Source organism: Bison bison, unplaced genomic scaffold (assembly GCF_000754665.1).
Source record: "Bison bison bison isolate TAMUID 2011002044 unplaced genomic scaffold, Bison_UMD1.0 scf7180017864458, whole genome shotgun sequence".
In the NCBI taxonomy this organism is placed as follows: Eukaryota; Metazoa; Chordata; class Mammalia; order Artiodactyla; family Bovidae; genus Bison; species Bison bison.
This window is the reverse complement of record NW_011495020.1, coordinates 5513718-5522427: the sequence shown is the minus strand read 5'-3', so window position 1 is coordinate 5522427 and position 8710 is coordinate 5513718. Positions and strand designations below refer to the sequence as shown.

General features: G+C 38.7%; 1 long non-coding RNA gene across 1 annotated transcript in view; it reads right to left on the bottom strand.

Annotated features, from left to right (window-relative positions):
• Positions 1–4835: 4835 nt before the first annotated feature.
• Positions 4836–8710, bottom strand: part of LOC105002839 — a 9558-nt gene continuing 5683 nt past the window's right edge. The window contains exon 3 of the long non-coding RNA XR_827034.1: positions 4836–4871. This is a non-coding gene — a long non-coding RNA (uncharacterized LOC105002839). The remainder of the gene's footprint in view (positions 4872–8710) is intronic.

Sequence of the window (8710 nt, the reverse complement as noted above, 5' to 3'; positions counted from 1 at the left end):
TCCATGCCTAAGGGCATTGTTGAAAAACAATACCAATCTGGATGGAGAGCCATTAAGAGGTGGCTAGTAGCTCCTTGAATTAGCCAAATAGCAGAGGAGCTAGAAGTTTAAACAGAGAGAAATAGGAAAAGAGATAGCCAAGAAGAGGTGTCCCAGGATCAGAGTCAGCTCCAGGGGTCACAAAGGTTGGGCAGCCCCCACTCAGAAGCAATCATTGGGCAAAGTGGGAAGCATTCTCCAAGCTGCACAAGGATCCATCAACTCAGGGCAGAAGCCTCACAGGCAACAAGTGGCATAAATACAACTTCCAAGCAAATGCTGACTGGACAATAAGCTGCTCTGACTGAGGGCAACTCCTAGGAAGCCAAGATTAAAAATAAAACTGTGTGCCTGCCCTTCCTTTTTCTCAGGTCATTTGCTTTAGAAAACATAATGTAAGTACTTTCTCTTCTCTCTGAAATGCATATAAGTCCTTTCAAAGACTAGATCAGTATTTTTCAGCTGTAAGACCCAGAACTGTCTTTTTCAAGGACCTGGCAGTCATCTCTGTAAAATGTAACCATCCATGGAGACAGTACTTCTATCTTCCAGTATTTATGGGAAGGTAAGAGCCTGACTTCAGAGGGAACTTGTTCCAAGCTGTGAAACTACCCCCTGTCATAAAGACAGGAGAAATTAGTTTGTTTTTTTTCTGGATAAACCCAATTAGTCAACAGAGGAGGGTAAAGTTAACATAAACTAGGCTTCCATGCTGGCTCAGAGGGTAAAGAATCTGCCCGAAATGCAGAAACCTGGGTTCAATCCCTGGCTCAGAAGTTCCCCTGGAGAAGGGAACGGCAACCTACTCCAGTATTCTTGCCTGAAGAATTCCATGGACCGAGGAGCCTGGCAGACTACAGTCCACGGGGTCATTAAGAGTTGGACACGACTGAGTGACTAACAGTTGAACCCTTGTGTGATAAAAGGTGCCATCAAGACCTCGTACTTGACAAGTCATTTTTTATCTTGAAAACATGCATGCGGTGGGTTGTATCTGCTTGCTACAGAAGAGTGAGGATTTCTTTCTGTCTTTACAATCTTTTCGTTATTCTCAGGAATGCACATCACATTCTGGTTTAATTCTTAATCATTTAAAAACCGTTTTCTTTCTCTATGACCTCTGTGGAAAAGTTCTCCAGGTTGAGAGATTTTGTTGTTAATTACATTTTCTCAGCATCCCTCAGGGGCAATCGGAGAAGGAACCTCTGAACTCCTGCTCCTGGATGAAAAGATCCAACAACAATCACAACAAAAGCAAAACTCTAAATTATGTAGCAACCTCTGAGCTGCACACACATTCAGTGGCTAGTCTGAGTCCTGTGAATTTCTCTAGGAAATTTTGAACATAATCTAAGCAGAGTACCCATTAGGGATGGTCCTATAACCTCAAACCTAATAGGGCATCACGAAGTGCCACAAGCTGTATAGTAAATTACAAAACAGTTTTTTAAAAATACCTGCTCTACTTATGAATGAGAAAACATTTTACTCTCCCAAAAGCTGTTTCTATTCATTAAGATTCATTTTACACTCTATCTGACCACTCCAGGACATGTTACTGCCCTTCTTTAAATGGCTACCTACCAAACATTTAGAGAAGACAATTGAGCACCTATTTGCATATGGTTTTATCCTCAAATTATGGCACCAAAGCTATAAACTCCTCAAGGGCAGAGACAATGTCATCATCTTTTTAAAAAAAAATTCCTACCTATTATAGCTTGAAACTTAAATCAATATTTATTGCATTGAATGCTACTCTTTACAACTTTTTTTTCAAATTCTGAATTACATTTATATCTTAAATAAATTAAACAAAAAGTTATATTTTCTTAATTAGACAATCTACCATAGCTGGCCACAACAGTATACAACTGATGTCTCTGTTTAATTTAATTATGAGATAAGGGGTTATAACTAATATACTTAACAATTTTCTTCGTGCCAGGCAATGATCTTGGTATTTTGCATAAATAATTTTATTTAATTAAATGGAATAAAATGTGATTCACACATAAACATTATGCATTTAGGATGGACAAACAAGAGATATTATTTTTTATCAACTTAAAAATGTTGGTTAAACTAATTTAGCTACTCAGGACAGCATTCCTCAGAAACCTAAATGTCTGCCTTGACCCACTTCATCATCATAAAAATGTCAGATTTAAAATATTCAATATACTTCATAACATTTTTAAGCATCTTTTCCAATAGCAATAAGCATGCTTTTAAAAATATGCTTATAAAAATTATAATTTTTCTAAAAATATTTTCATTTTATGCATTTGAATTATGCCATAGAATATATAAAATTTCCTCAAAAACAGTTATTTTCTTTCCATGGTATCTTCTTTTAATATCTAAGAGTTTGCTTTGTTCATATTAGACTCATGTGACTGTCAAAATATGTAATTGTGAATGCCAGAAATATTTTTCAGATCAGAGCAAACAGTTAGTGGGAAATTTTTACTGTTTTTCTACTAAAATACTTACTGGAAAATATTTTCTAAAAATATTCATTGTGAAATGTGGTAGAATTATTTAATGTTGGAACCACACTCTAACTCAAATACTCAAAATACTGTTGACATCAGTGAGTACATGAGTCATTCAGTTGAATAAAAAGGCATAGCCCTTATCATTATTGAAATATTAAAAAGATTTCAGGAAGATACTAATTTAAACAAAGTAACATAGCACATTTATGAAAGAAAATAAAAGTGCTAGTCACTCTCATGTCTGACTGGGACTCCACAGATTGTAGCCTGCCAGGCTCCTCTGTCCATAGGATTCTCCAGGCAAGAATACTAACTATAGGGGGTTGCCGTCTCCGGGGGATCTTCCCAACACAGGGATCAAACCCAGGTCTCCCATGTTGCAGATGGATTCTTTACTGTCTGAGCCACCAAAGAAGTATACTTATACGTCTCAAGATATCTGGTATAGAATTCAGTTCAGTTCAGTTGCTCAATCATGTCTGACTCTTCACGACCCCATGAACCACAGCACGCCAGGCCTCCCTGTCCATCACCAACTTCCAGAGCTTACTCAGACTCATGTCCATTGAGTCAGTGATGCCATCCAACCATCTCATCCTCTGTCGTCCCCTTCAGTCCTTCCAGTGAACACTCAGGACTGATCTCCTCTAGGATGGTCTGGTTGGATCTCCTTGCAGTCCAAGGGACTCTCAAGAGTCTTCTCCAACACCACAGATCAAAAGCATCAATTCTTCAGCACTCAGCTTTCTTTACAGTCCAACTCTCACATCCACACATGACTACTGGTAAAACCATAGCCTTGATGAGATGGACCTTTGTTGGCAAAATAATGTCTCTGCTTTTTAATATACTATCTACCTTGGTTATAACTTTCTTTCCAAAGAGTAAACGTCTTTTAATTTCATGACTGCAATCACCATCTGCAGTGATTTTGGAGCCCCCAAAAATAAAGTCAGCCACTGTTTCCCCATCTATTTGCCATGAAGTGATGGGACAGGATGCCATGATCTTAGTTTTAGGGATGTTGAGCTTTAAGCCAACTTTCTCACTCTCCTCTTTCATCAAGAGGCTCTTTAGTTCTTCTTTGCTTTCTGCCATAAGGGTGGTGTCATCTGCATTTCTGAGGTTATTGATATTTCTCCTGGCAATCTTGATTCCAGCTTGTGCTTCATCCAGCCCAGCGTTTCTCATGATGTACTCTGCATACAGAGTAACACTCAGTAAATAGAACTTTTTTTTATTACATGATTACAAGACTGTCAACATTTCCAATAATATGATTTAATGACCCCTGGGGATAAGTTACTTTCATATTAGTCTTTATAATGGTCCTCACTATCACATATTTTAAATATATTTTTCTTGCATATACTCATTCCTAAAACAGGCTTGACTACCTGATATGGAGCAGGTGCTGAGTGATTAACTGTTTTCTACAACACATAGTGGATGTGTGTGTTTGTACCAGCATCTAATGTACTGTAATCTAAAATTTCAATATTATCTAATATTTATAGCAGGGGGTAATTAGCATATAACAGGCTTCTTTCATATTTCTAATTTTAAGTAATAAGCAGAGGTAAATTTACCATGAAGTAATGAATCTTAAGCTTTAGAGTCACTCCCCTTCCAGGATCCAGGAGAGGTTCAAACAACATATTCACACGAACTGAATATTTTTGTAAATTTTGAAAAAGTAAGTTATTTGAATTATAACTGTTTAAGGTAGCTTTCTCTTTGTACCCCTAATATTTTTTACCATGTTCAGTCATATTGGAGTGACCAGAGGTATTCTGAAGATCCAGTGAAGTGGAAGTTGAATTGGAGACACAGTTAACTTGGATTTAGAGGTATGAACTGATGCAGTTAACAGTCACTCCTCTGTATAATTAGGTACTGCTACCCTCCCAGCATATGATTTCTTTCAGGAATAATTCAAGTGCCTGCTCTGTGACTCATCTGGCATCATGATATGAAGATGAAGGGCACTAACAATACTGCATTCTGAAAGTGGAAAGAAACAGAGCCAGAAGCTAGTACTGTGGCAAACTCTTCCAGTTATCAGCTTGTAAAACTGTAAGTTAAAGATTTGACCTTGTCTCCTAGTCGAAGTGGAATTTCTATTTTTTCATAAATATGCTCTATCTGCAATATATCTGCTATCTTGCTATTGTTGTTCAGTCGCCAAGTTGTGTCTGACCCTCTGTGACCCTGTGAACTGCAGCATGCCGGGGTCTCCCTGTCACTCACCATCAACCGGAGTTCTCTCAAGTTCATGTCCATTGAGTTGGTGATGTCATCCAACCATCTCATCTTCAAACCATCTGAAATCTTACAAAACAAACATTTTTATAATTCCTATGAATGTATGGTACAAATTTACAACAACACTACAAGCCATGGTGTTATTTTTTGGGGCTCCAAAATCACTGCAGATGGTGATTGCAGCCATGAAATTAAAAGATGCTTGCTCCTTGGAAGAAAAACTATGACAAACCTAGACACCATGTTAAAAACCATAGACAGTACTTTGCCAACAAAGGTCTGTCTAGTCAAAGCTATGGTTTTCCAGTAGTCATGTGTAGACGTTAGAGTTGGACCAAAAAAGAAAGCTGAGCACCAAAGAATTGATGCTTTTGAACTGTAGTGTTGGAAAAGACTCTTGAGAGTTCCTTGAACCACAAGATCAAACCAGTCTCAATCCTAAAGGAAATCAGTCCTGAATATTCACTGGAGGGACTGACACTGAAGCTTCAATACTTTGGCCCCCTGATGCGAAGTTAACTCATTAGAAAAGACCCTGATGCTGGGAAACACTGAAGGCAGGAGAAGGGGACGACAGAGGATGAGATGGTGGGATGGCATCACTGACTCAAAGGATGTGAGTTTGAGTAATTCCACGAGTTGGTGAAGAACAGGGAAGCCTGGCATGCTGCAGTCCTTGGGGTTGCAAAGAGTTGGACACGAATGAGCAACTGAACAACAACCACACAACACGTGAGGGCTGCTATGAGCAGACTCATGTCTACGCATCTCAGTACATCAGATGACATGCCGACATATCTGACACATCTCAAAATGCGGCACCCCCAAGAGAAATGGCATGTGAAATACTTTTTCTTAGAAAAGTGAAGTCATTCATCGTGTCCAACTCTTTGTGACCCTATGGACTGTATCCTACCAGGCTTCTCCTTCCATGGAATTTTCCAGGCAAGAGTACCAGAGTGGGTTGCCATTTCCTTCTCCAGGACATCTTCCTGACCCAGGGATCGAACCCGAGTCTCCTGAAAAAAGTCTCATTTTTTCTTAGAAAGTGATTCCTAACTCATAACAAGCTTCAAGTCCCACAAAAAACAGGTTTGTCCCTCATAAGCAATTCTTCCTAGATTACCCTCACACAGTGAATCATACTATCTTAGAGATGATATTCACTTTAAATCCCATGTAGTCTGGTGGGGGGTTTTCATATATTTTCTAAGTTTCAAGATCTTTTTTTCCAAATAAAAGCTAATGCTATAAATGCACTAGAAAGCCTTAGTGATCAATACTATGAGGAAAGCAGAAAATAAAAACCTAAATAAGAAACAAATATGAAACAAATGAGAAACAATAAGCAAAATATAAAAATCAATATGAACTACTAATCTTAAAAAAAATCCTTTCTCTGTTTCTGTTCAGATAGACTCTAGGGTAGACAGCGATTTTAGGACATAAAAGAATAATCCTAAGAGAAAAAAAAACAGATAAACTGGATCTCACCAAGTTTAAAAACATCTGTTCACCAAAAGACATCATTATTAAAGTAAAAAAGCACAGACTAACAGAAAAGATTAAAAAAAAACCCAAACAACAATAAATTTTCTTTAAAAATGAGCAAAAGAGTTAGGCAGGCACTTCACAAAAGAAGATATGCAAATAATCAATAAGCATGCTGAAAAGGTGCTCCATATCTTCAATCTTAAGAAAAATCAAATTAAAACTTCACATTCCTCATCAGAGTAGTTAAAATTAAAAGATTAACAATACCAAAGGCTGGTAATGATATGGAACAATAGGAATTTTTATACGTTGCTGGTGGGAGTATAAAACTATACAACCACATTGGAAAACCAAAATTAGGTGGCTTAAACAACAGTTCTGGAGGCTAGAAGTCCAAAATCAAGGTTGTTTCTTCTGAGAGCTGTGAGAGAGAATGTGTTCCAAGGCCCTCCTGGCCTTTGGAGGTTTGTGAACAACCTTTAGCGTTCCTTGGCTTATAGAATTCCACCTGATTCTTGCCTTTATTTACACATGTCATTCTCCCTATGTGAATATCTGTCCCCAAATCTCTTTTCATTAGGAAAACAGACATATTAGAGTACGGCCCACTCTAATGATCTAATTTTAACTTGATTACCTTGGTAAAGAATAAGATGATTCTAAGATTCTGGGAGGTGGAACTTCAATGTATCAACTTTGGGGAACACAGTTCAACCCATAAAATCCCACAGGATTACCATTAATGAAGCTTTCTGGCTTTCCCAAACATCTGGCTTGTCTTTCATACCAAGAAGTCAGTTTATAAAACATTTTTATTACTAATACCTTTAATTAAAGATAAATATCTTAATTTAACAAGCAAACAACTGCGATTTGACATCAATTTTAAAAGATGCTTATTAAGCTAATGTAATTACTTATAGGCATTGTGAGTGAGTGAAAGTTACTCAGTTGTGTCCGACTCTTTTGCTACCCCATGGGCTATAACAGTCCATGGAATTCTCCAGGCCAGAATACTGGAGTGGGTAGCCTTTCCCTTCTCCAGGGGATATTCCGAACCCTGGGATTGAACCCAGGTCTCCCACATTGCAGGCAGCTTCTTTACCAGCTGAGCCACAATGGAAGCCCACTTACAGGCATTAGTGAGATATAAATCTTCATATACACAATGTTACTGTGGTCAGCTGACTGGAGGTCAGGAAACACAAGAGTTGACTCCCAACTCTGACATTCACTCACTGTGGGACCATTTACCATCTACCACTGCCTCTTCTCATGGACTAACTGAGATGATGGCTAAAATTTGGAGGATTCTATGATTCCTATGCTCTGGTTATGTTCTTTGCTATCTCAACACACAAATATGAGCAACAGAGAGACAGATGACATAAACAGACATATTCATAACACCCATTCATAAATTCATAGAGTTTTAGAAATGGAAGGCTCTGATCTACTGCCCTCATTTTACAAGTAAAAATATGGAAGTCTAGGGAGGTGAAGGGCCTGGTCCTAAGACACACACATCATTTCTTGCTCAAATAACTTCAAATAGGGAAGAGGTCCATAAACTAAGCCCACAGACCTAAGGGTCTCCATAGACGAACTTTAAAAGACTATATACCACCTAAGAGATCGTGTGTAAAAGCTGGTATGAATATTCATGTTTATATTTTATTTATTCTGTTGTAAGGAATCCTTCAGTTCAGTAGCTCAGTCATGCCTGACTCTTTGCAACCCCATGAACTGCAGCAAGCCATGCCTCCCTGTCCATCACCAACGCCCGGAGTCTACCCAAACCCATGTCCATCGAATTGGTGATGCCATGCAACCATCTCATCCTCTGTGGGCCCCTTCTCCTCCTGCCTTCAATCTTTCCCAGCATCAGGGTCTTTTCAAGTGAGTCAGCTCTTCGCATCAGGTGGCCAAAGTATTGGAGTTTCAGCTTCAGCATCAGTCCTTCCAATGAACACCCAGGACTGATCTCCTTTAAGATGGACTGGTTGGATCTCCTTGCAGTCCAAGGGACTCTCAAGAGGCTTCTCCAACACCACAGTTCAAAAGCATCAATTATTCTGTGCTTAGCTTGCTTTATAGTCCAACTCTCACATCCACACATGACTACTGGAAAAACCATAGCCTTGACGAGACAGACCTTTGTTGACAAAGTAATGTCTCTGCTTTTTAATATGCTGTCTAGGTTGGTCATAACTTTTCTTCCAAGGAGTGTCTTTTAATTTCATGGCTGAAATCACCATCTGCAGTGATTTTGGAGCCCCCAAAAATAAAGTCAGCCACTGTTCCCACTGTTTCCCCATCTATTTGCCATGAAGTGATGGGACCGGATGCCATGATCTTAGTTTTCTGAATGTTGAGTTTTAAACCAACTTTTTCACTCTCCACTTTCACTT